The sequence below is a fragment of the Zerene cesonia genome, chromosome 24 (genome assembly GCF_012273895.1).
Source record: "Zerene cesonia ecotype Mississippi chromosome 24, Zerene_cesonia_1.1, whole genome shotgun sequence".
Taxonomy (NCBI): Eukaryota; Metazoa; Arthropoda; class Insecta; order Lepidoptera; family Pieridae; genus Zerene; species Zerene cesonia.
This window is the reverse complement of record NC_052125.1, coordinates 2,485,330-2,495,079: the sequence shown is the minus strand read 5'-3', so window position 1 is coordinate 2,495,079 and position 9,750 is coordinate 2,485,330.

Here is a 9,750-nt window from a genome sequence, read left to right as displayed (position 1 = left end):
GGAAGGGCTCGGTACAAAGGAATAAAAAAAAACAACGTATTTCGACATCTGCTCTCCAAGTTAAGATATTTTACCTTTATTCCTTTTTAATTTAATGGCAACATTAATTCGTTTGCTATGCTGAAAATTTTTAAATTGATATGTGTAAAAATTGTCGCCGCCAAAACTGGATTATTGTCTAGTGTGCGCGCCCGGCGCTGTCCGCTGAGGAATTTCTAATAAGATGGATGTGCTGTTTTTTGCTCTAGATATTCTAAATAATTATTTGTTCAGTCTCTATTATGGTCTATTTATATCGACTAAATACTTTATCAAAGAAGCAAACAGGTTATCAAAAAACAATATGGCGGTGTGGCCGCCACTAATATAAGCAAAATGAACTTCAATATCACTTAATTACTGTATTATTTCACAATGTATTATGCACTACGGTAGAATACTTAATTCTACTCTAAAACGTACACCCTTCGCTTGAAAAACTAGTCCAATCGAAGGATCATAATATAATCGAACTAAAATAAATTTCAATTTATAATAAGCATCATCACGCACTATTATGAAGTCCCGTGGAGACTGCTGGGAAGGCCGCCTATGAGAGTTCAGGCCATAATCCACCACGCTGACCAAGTACGGCTTGGCAGATGTCAGATGTCGTCGAACTTTTGATTCTTGGACATGCCGGTTTCCTCAAGATGTTTTCCATCGCTGTTTCAAGCAGTGATGTGGATAATATGCAGATAAATTGAAACCAATCTATCCAGCACATGGCCTTAAAGACATCTTTATAATAAAAGGTCCTTAAAAAGTCCTCAAATAGGACCATTCGATTCTAACATACTAAGGCCCTATGGGCATAATTTCATTTAATGTTTTGGACCATTGTGTTTGTAACGTTGTAGTCTCTTATAGTGTTCTTATACTAACTTACACCACCACAGATAACATAATACTACTAGTCTTAAATTAAATTTTAAGTAATGTAGTCTACACTCCATGTTTTATCGAATTTCGTACCAACGTCCTATCGTTTTTTGTTATATTGATATAAAACAATATCTTTTTTATTGATAAGTCACCACATTTAAAATTATGATGATTAGTATATATATATTCATATATATATATATATATATATATATATATATATATATATATATATATATATATATATATACATACTAGCTGCACGCCCCGGCTCCGCCCTCCCGGGTTGTCATTTATTGTAATTAAAATTATTTAAACTATCCTATCTCTCAAGTTGGATCGAACTGCACATGGTGTGCGAATGTTATTATAATCGGTTAAGTGGTTTAGGAGTCCATTGAGGACAAACATTGTGACACGAGATTTATATATATTAAGATATGTAAGTTCACAGTAAATATGTTTACAAGAATAACGGTGAAATGAACTTTCTATTGCCATGGCAACCAGATCTTTATTAGGATCTTATTTATTATCTCAATCATCATCATCAAATATAAACTCAATCAAATTATTATAAAAGCGATTGCATGTATACAATAAATTAAATTCGCAAAAATTGGTTCAGCTGCTTCATTGTTTTATCTTATAAACCTACCGAAATATATTTTTAATGTGTGAGTCGAGCACGCTTCGGCACGAATTGGACCAGCTCGTACTATAGATGTTACCACATCCCTACGGAGATTTGTGAAATGTATGCGAATGCCTTGAGTAGGTCGTAGGCCTGTATCCTTTTCCTTACCCTTCCTTATCTATACCTTCTTTCCCGTTGTGAATCTTCTGATATCCCTAAAGCTATAAAGCGAGCAGCGCATGCGCAGAGGCACTACCTCTACCAAAGATTATGGACGGTCAGATTATGGGCAACAACTCAATTGCCCGCTCTAACAAAAAAAAATCCTACTAATATTATAAATGCGAAAGTTTGTAAGGATGTGTGTGTGTTTGTTGCTCTTTCACGCACAAACTACTGAACCGATTGCAATGAAATTTTGTACGTAAACAGCTGAACAACTGGAATAATATATAGGCAACTTTTTATCCCGATATTCCTACGGGATACGGACTTACGCGGGTGAAACCGCGCAGCTACTATATATATACACCACAGACACAATAAAAAAAATCTACTGAATTATCATTAATTGTTTCTTTCTTTTGGTTACAAAAGGCCGTTCCACACTCTACGAAGGATCTCTAAAAGCCAGCATGCCTGTCCCGGCGACGTAAGAAAGAATTATTTTAGTGTAAAAAACCAGAGAAATACTGAGACTTGCGCGGCGACCTCAAAGCGAGCTTGAACAGGATGCTGGAGCTGCTACACGCGAGAGTGTAGATGAGGCAAATCTTATAACGTGTTACTGATATGAAGTTCAAAAACCTATAAAACACGCAAATATTATCATTTTTTGACCTTTAATAATGATAAAATACATGATGGTTCATGAGTCATTTCCATGTAAAGAAGAACCGTTTTTAAATTCCTTTATGCAATAAATGAAAAGACAATTTTTAATCTAGACAAATAAGAATGAACAGCTTCAATCCACTAAATTGTCTCACTTGCAGAGCGTATGTCTTGGCAATCCCATTCCGGATAATAAGATAAACACATGAATTTTTTTTAATGTGTCCAATCCTTTATAAGAACAGAGACAAAAAGTTTGATTAAATTCTGTCCACTTAGAACGTGTCAACATCGATTCTAAAGGAGTCGGTTACATACAAACATACAGGTGTAAGATTAAGTTAACTTAAATACATAAATAAATATCAAATTACAGAGAATATTGGAGGAATCCCTCTAGTGTGAACCATTTAAGGAAAATAGAAGAAAAAAGAATTATCGTCTTCCCATATTTTTACGGACAATTTACTAAAATTAAAAACAAATACAATAAAACAGATTGTTTTGTTGATTTCATGCATTATTTTTTATATTTAATACCTCATTTTATAATATTATTAATATAAACAACATATACATATAAACAATATACTTAAACTTTCGCATTTGTAATTTTAGTAGGATATTAGGGTGGACACAACTCAACATGGGTTATATTTATATAATCTCTTTGTTTGTATCATTTTTATATATTAGAATAGAAAAGCTAATCTGACCCTTTAAATATCATCATCATAATCAGCTTATATATGTTCTAGTATCATGCTGATATGGTACAATGCAGATGTCACATGTCATCGAAATTTTTGCCTCAATAACATCACGAGCATTTCCTTCACAGAGTGAAGCGAGAGAGACACTATTCTGTGTGTGTGTGTGTGAGTGTGTGTGGTTGTGTGTGTGTGTGTGTGTGTGTTAATAACACACATAAGTTACCAACATTTCCGAAGATTATATACAATTATATATAAACCAAATAAATAAATCTACGGGCGACGTGGTAGCAAAAAAAAACAGAAAAACAAATCTTTCATCTTCATCCGTTTAATATGAATAGAGAGAAAACACACACAAATTTATCAACATAAAATCACAATCAACAACTACAACTCTAAATGAATCTTCAGTTATCGATGGCTTCTCAGGTGTCTTTTCAAAAACCCTATTGAATTCAATTAAAAATACCACATCCAAGTTTAACGCGTCGCGCCAGCCCGTTGCTTGATGTTTACGTCACAATAAATTTTATACCTCTGCTCATGGCCTAAAATTAAGTACTAGGAGTTACTAACCCTGTACTTATAGAACTATGACATGCCTTTGTGAGATAACTCAAACCCTCTATCATTATTAGAAAGAAAACCGATACGTAGTAAAATTAAATCGATCGGATAATGTTTTACTTGTGTCCTTTAAGCATATTGAAACTATGAACTATAGGTGTAATTATATACTTATTCCTTTTATTTATTTAAATCTTCAATAAGACATTTTATACATGGAAAGAAACTTAAAAAAAATTATAACATTAAATTCTCTAAATTCTCTCTCTCTCTCTCTCTGTGCGTGTTGGATCTGTGTCTTCAAGTAAGCCTTCCAAAAGACCGGGTGCTTTCCTTCTGGAGGTACCCGAGTATTATGGAGAGATACGCATAATTATAATAATAGTTGCAAGAGAGTTGTTTGGCGACCTTATCACTTAGAAGTGTTCTCTTCTAGACAACCATGGTAAAAGGTAACGACCATACTCATTGGAGGGACAAGAAACAGATGTATTTCTTTTTATATATATAAAATATATAACAAACACACAACAAGGACAATTAAATAAATTTAAAAATAAAAAACTTTTTCATTTATATGTATGTGACATTACTTATCTTATCTATAATTTTTAAATTAATAAAAAGTCTTCAATGTCGTATGATAAGAGATGTCTCGTCTTTAATCAAAATTTAAATTCAATATATAAATACAAACAATCTCGTATTAAATTAGCTTGTTTGTAGAACCACGGGAGGGTTGCCAGGGTTGAAAATGATTGTAATTTACCAATCAGGCCCAGCATGATGCACTTGCAACCCTGATTGGCGCGTGTTGTCCAATTTAAAAAACATATTTATTATATTTCGCTCGTGGCAAGTCTCATGATCGAGTTCAAAAATAGAAGTAATTTGTTTGGGGTCTGTTAAATCAGTTCATTCATAATGATATTAATATTTGTCTGGATCGATAATAATTTTAAAAGATAGCATTAGATTTGTTTAAAGTTTTCTTACATTTTTCACAAAATGCCTTAGGAAATAAGATTTTTAAAAAAGGAAAAATTTAGAAAACCGCGGTAGATAAAGACGTTTGCTGGGTCGTAGCGGACCTACTTGATATTTACCTAATATTTATAATCAAAAATGTCTGTACTCTTTCAAGAATACATTCGTCGTTTGAAGTCCCTTCATCGCTCGTATATTAAAAGATATTTTGCCCTCATTATCAAAGCAATTTTTTATGATTTTGTAACCTGAGTAAGCAGAACAGGAGATCGCGAGATGTATTCTCGTTATGTATTAAATGAAAAAACATAGCATTTAATATGACTAATGATATTAGCGTTTATAATTCGTAGGAAAATCATAAAACCAGTAGTTATATAATATAGGGCTTTAATTGCCATATATTTTTTGTATTTGAATTTAGAATGCAATTCACAATGACACAATTGAACTCAAAAATAAAAAAAAATAAAAATCAAAAATCGAACGTGAATTTCTATGATTCAAAACACACGGCACGGCAATTACGCAAAACAAAATGGCGCCCAATTTTAGTGTCGTGTTCTGACGCGTGTTACGCGTTTTGTTAGCGCGCTTAATTTTATGGTATTGAGTTACAAATAATGATTTTGGGAAGCTTTGGCCCGTGCTACGCTTTGAGAATTTGGTAGCTGGGAGATTTATATCGTTATTTTATTGAGTGAACCTAACGGTACTTCTGATATACCTACATCTGTAAGATTTGTTCTACCAACTAGCACTATAAAGGTAACCTATATGATGGGGAAAACTTATTCCTAGTTGTATTTAGTGTATAGAGCTAAAAATCGTATAAAAATGCAAATATTGCACTTAAATATAGGCTTTTCTTGTAGTAGAATACTAAAATTTAGGACTCTGACTATAATTATATTTACAAAACTTAATTGATTCAAATTTCAGCAGACACGTCGTCCGTTGGTATACCAAACAGTATGAGAAACAATTGAAGATAGCTTATAAATGCTTATAGAAGCAGAGAAGACAAAAACTAGCAAATTAATGAAATTCCTAATTAACTATGTTTCGAGTAAAAAGTACTATAACACAAGAATGATTATTATGAATACAAAAAACCCGACTGTTTACTTAGTTTTATTGTAATGATATTTCTCCGCTTTGTCATGTGATATCCACATTGATAGTGTAAAAAATAAATAAAAAGGAAAGTGTAGATTATAAACCGAAGAAAGGTCATTCATTATAATCACGAATAGGTACCTAAACATCCTATCCTTCCTACTAATATTATAAATGCGAAAGTTAGTAAGGATGTGTGTGTGTTTATTGCTCTTTCACGCAAAACTACTGAACCGATTGCAATGAAATTCGGTACGTAGACAGCTGGACAACTCGTATAACACATAAGCAACTTTTTATCCCGATATTCCTACGGGATACGGACTTACGCGGGGGAAACCGCGGGGCGTAGCTAGTTATAAATAAACCTATAATAATATTTTACCACCATTTGTATTTTCCTGCGATTTATAGTTTACTTAAAACGCATTGATCTGCATACTTCAAGAATGGCGAATAACAAACAAATATTCATTAAAACCCACCAGGCAGCAACAAGATTCAAACATCGCGATACCAAACAGCAGTACGGGTTTTTGCCGGCCACACCCAGGAAGCATAGGCTCGGATTACCTTTGTGAGTATCGCTTTATGTCGTACTTGAATCGTAAGATGCTTTGCGTTTTTTTTGTTTCGCGTGTATGTTGGGGTATCCGAAACGAATACGTATTATGAAACAGTTCTAATGGGATTGAAGTGTTTGGAATGTTTGTTCAATAAATATACGCATAAGAAAATTTAAAAAATATTGTGTTAAGGAGGTTTCTTATAAAATTAGATTTAGTTCATAGTTGCTTCAAGTTTCTAGATTGTTATTTTGTCCATGATGTGCTAGTTAGATCTATCTATCTATACAATGATCAGTACTCTTACGCACATAGATTTTTAATCTATCTCTATATAAGATTGTAGGTACCCATAATCTACAATAAGCCCACGTTTTCAGAACTCACAGCAAACACACCATTAAATAATCACCAATAAAATATGCCACATGAAATAGTACTGGAAAATAACTATCCTTAAAGAGATATTCCGATAAATTTGAATATTGACCTCTTCCTAAATAATTCCGTTTAATGTCTCATCGTCTATATTTAACCCTTTAAAAAGCCAGTATTACATTTTCACGGTTCCAGCTCTGTAAATGCTGATGAACACTGGTGATAACTTGTTTAAACCATATTTATTTGGGAATTTCATTCAAGAACATTATCAACTTCTAACAGGCATTCTATGATTCTATTTCTCTTTTAAAAAAGAAAAGGTTAGTATACTTGTGTTTGATTTTACGCGAGTATTATACGTTTAGAAATTAAAAACTTTTTAACGGATTTTAAACGCGATTTATTCATTATATTATTAACCCGACGTTTCGAACACTTTACAGCGAGCGTGGTCTCAGTCTCCCCGTGACCAAAAGTTTAAAAAGTTATTAATTTCTAAAAGAAAAGGTTACCTATTCTATGTAAGGACCAGTACAGGACACATGACCACGTATCGGGAACAACAATACTTCCTTTTATTAATGCTTTTTACTGACCACGCCTATCAAGTATCCTTATTTTTCCCACAATACTCCGGATGAAGGAAAGACGTTTGATGGATTTTTTGTAACTAGCTGCACGCCTCAGCTTCGCCCGGATAATATTTTCACTGTAATTGAAATAATATAAACTATCTTTTAGATTAAATCAAACTGAATATGGTGTGCAAATTTGATTAAAAACGGTTGAGTAGTTTACAAGTTTAGCGCAGACAAACAGCGTGACATGTAATATATGTATTAAGATATAATCCCGAGGTTTTTAGCACGATTATTAGCTTCACTAATCACTTGCATGCTCTAATGTATGTACCTTGTTATGTACCCGACTCTTTATGACTCGATTTTGACCCACTTTAAAGGACAGATTTAATAAGTCCTTAGTACAGTTATCAAGGATCGGTGACAATACAATAATTTAAGAAAGAAAAAAAGAAAGAAAATATGTTTATTATGACACATACAGGTAAATATAACAAAGTAATAAATATAGTTAAAATATATATGTGCCTTAATTAGGCCCGCCACTCAGCGTACCAACACTGATTTTCAGTGGATGCCTTATGCCTTATTGACAGCGGATGTGTTCATGCTCAAACTATTAAATTTATGAATGTTTTGTTAAATATTATGTATATTTATAATACGTGTGTAAATAATAATAATGATATACAATATTTATAAATGCACATATAGTTGAATATACATAATATTTACATATAGATAGAATATACTTTTAATAATTAAGATACAAACAATATAAGATATCATGAATACATACCTACTTTATATAATATACTAAGATACTACTACTACTACTTATTATATAATTTCATGAGTTTATTTTATTATCCTGATTAGAATCGCCGGTATTAAATAATTGTCCCGCGTATGTGTATACTGCACTACTGCATGTCATATTTCCCTCTGTACATGTGAGACAATTTAGTTGTTTCTATCATCAAATCGTGTTTTTCAGTTTTTAAAGCGTATCCTATCCTACTTATATTATAAATGCGAAAGATTGTAAGGATGTGTGTGTGTTTGTTGCTGTTTCACGCAAAAACTACTGAACCGATTGCTATGAAATTAGGAACGAAAGGACTTACGCGGGTGAAACCTCGGGGCGCAGCTAGTTTATTATTTAGGTGAAAATCAAGTCTAAAGGAATCAGTTACCAACAAATATACAGATAATTAAAGCGTCTTAATTAATCACATCATGCACCATTTTTCTCATCAATATATTTTCTATAGCTTCTCCTTGACTACCAGGTTGTCTGGAAGAGATCGCTGCCTTAGCGATAAGACCGCCTGTCGTGCTCGTGAATGTGTATATTTTAATATATATATATATATTTTGTTACTTTTTATTATCATTTGGTGCACAATAAATTGTTTTTTTTTGTTTGTTTGTTTGTTTGATTGTTCAATTAAAAAATGCCCTAACATTAGTAAAGTTTAACTTGAAAAACAACTCAAAATCTCACTTATAACGATTGTAGCTTCCCGTGTAACTTATTTGTTCTTGATAAATAAATGTATGACAAAAAGATAAAGCCACGTTCGCACTACCGGATTACCAGGATGTTATACAAACTGTGTGCACCTTTACACAGTAGGACATTAGTGCCACTGCATTATACCCACAAAAAGACTAACCGTATCTCCGCAAGGCATACGCTGTAGCGATTTTATGCGAAGATTAATTTATTAGGCATAAGCTATATTAAAATTTATAACATATGACTTTACAGGATATTGTATAGTGAAATACTTACTCTTTGTATTATAACAGCTAATGTTTGTTTGTTTTACATCTCAACGAAGCGATTATATTAAGACTTGCTGCGCCCCGCGGTTTCACCCGCGTAAGTCCGTATCCCGTAGGAATATCCGGATAAGAAGTTGCCTATATGTTATTCCAGTTATGCAGCTGTCTACGTACCAAATTTCATTGCAATCGGTTCAGTAGTTTTTGCGTGAAAGAGCAACAAACACACACACATCCTTACAAACTTTCGCATTTATAATATTAGTAGGAAGTTTTGTCTTGAGATAGTTAAAAAGCTAGATAGTGTCATAGACTAGTATAACGCGCTGATACACCTTATTCCTCTAGGAATTTCGTTTGACTACACGGCCGAGCGAGCACCTAGCTCAATTGGAAGTATATTATGACAAAGATATATCTATAGAGGAGAACATATGCGCTTATTTCATTTGTTATTTCTTTGGAAACGTTTAGAAAACATAAAATATCAGAAGCTAATATATATTTATAGTTGGTGTAAGTTTCACATGCATTAAAAATGTCTTGAAATATTAGACCAACATATAAAATAACATATAACATATAAAATTTTATTACAAAAAAGGTCCCAGTCGAGATTTAATATCCATTAAATTACAATAATTAAA